Below are 1,799 nucleotides of genomic sequence, written 5' to 3'. Positions count from 1 at the left end.
TATATCTTATATACGACAAAAATAAACGAAATATTTATGTCCATTGTTTATATGGATATATCAGTCTGTCAGTTTTGTATTGTCCCCATTATATAGATTTGAAGAAATGTTGAACAAGAACCAAATCCGATTACATAGTATAAATTTGATTACTTAAAAGTAAAAAATAATTCCAAACAAAATTGTCTCTATGAAAAGAATTAAATATTCACCAAAGTCAAAAATAATTAATCTTCTTAATCGAAATAAGAAATTTTTGTTTTTTATATTTTACATAATACATTTTTATTATAAAAATGCCACAAATCTTAAAACATTTTGAAAAATATTTCTGGTGATTGTTAAAAAATCATTATTACCACAATATGCTTACTGCAGATATCTGAGAAAAGCACAAAGATATTAAAAGTATCAAGTAAAAATAAATTTTTGATAAAATAATTAAAAACCTTCAACCACATTGTCCAGCAAAGATTTTAATTAGAAGAATATCAAGAAATTTGATAAGTTAAATGTGGTAATAACTCCTCTGACCAGCAGGAGCCACAGGATATGTATTACTAATTTTTTTGCCACAACAAAGTTAAACTTTTAATTAAAATAAAAACAGAAAAAAAAATAAACATAAAGTAACAAAAAACATCTTCAAATATCTTTGAAGATACAAAGGAGCTGGAACAGTTAACATATGTTATGCGCTATAAGATCTATTGGCAGTATTAGCTCATAACATCATTATTGGTATATAAAATATATCGGATGTATGCAGTAAATATACTAATATACTAGATTATCATTGTATGACGCCTTGTTACCAAATCAAGAAAACTGTAGAAAGAAATTAATTGGAACGTTATACATTTTTGGAGACAAGATATGATCAAGACTTTGATATTTAAAACTGCAAGAGCGGCACTTTAATAGTAGAATAGAATAGAAGTGAACACAATAAAATAGAATATGAAATTATTAGGGTACTTGGTTTTCTCGACCATAACACTTCACCTTTCAAAATATCAGCTGTTAAAGACATTTTGACTTTGGAGAAGGATAAGAACTCCTGATCAAGCTGTTTTCCTTCTGACCATGCTTCTAAGCAGAGGCGAAGTTGTTACTCCTCAAATAGACCCATTTTATTAAGCTGATAACGCAGGCCATGATAAACAGTGAGATAAATTCCATCAGTTTTATTCTACCTACTTAAGTTGAACCAACGCATCAGTTCTCCAGCAGGACGATCACCTAGAGTGTGGCGCCTCGAAATTTTGTGTAATTAGAACTAATTTAAACTTTACTCTGACCGAAAAGTATGTTAGTTAAGAAATTAAACCTATAATTTGTACAAAAAGCGTTTCACAATCGCTATCTCTGCGCATATATAGAAGATAATTGTATATAAATATCTCTCAATAGGGGTGAAAAAAAAAAAAGAACCTGACTTCAAAGTACTGATTTTCTAGTAAGATATTATGGGTTGTCTGAAAATATTTGATAGTATTCAATGATATACAGATGGAGATGCACTATTTTTCGACTGCGATTTTTTATTATTGTACATTTCTATATAACAAACTTCATGAAGATAAATATACGTATCGGCTAGAATGAAAAACTATATATTCCACTTTACAATCATTAATAAAATATTTTAATTCCATTGCAGTCCTTACTTTTTAGCGACGTTTTAGTATTCTAATCGCCTAAAATATCAAGTACTCTAATCTAATGGCACTTCAATGTAAAACGATGGGCTGTTTGTTAGAAGAGTAGCGCTTTCTTAGGGCGCATTTATAGTGCTA

The sequence above is a fragment of the Teleopsis dalmanni genome, chromosome 1, assembly GCF_002237135.1.
Source record: "Teleopsis dalmanni isolate 2A chromosome 1, ASM223713v2, whole genome shotgun sequence".
Lineage (NCBI taxonomy): Eukaryota > Metazoa > Arthropoda > Insecta > Diptera > Diopsidae > Teleopsis > Teleopsis dalmanni.
Note: the sequence above shows the minus strand (reverse complement) of the source record.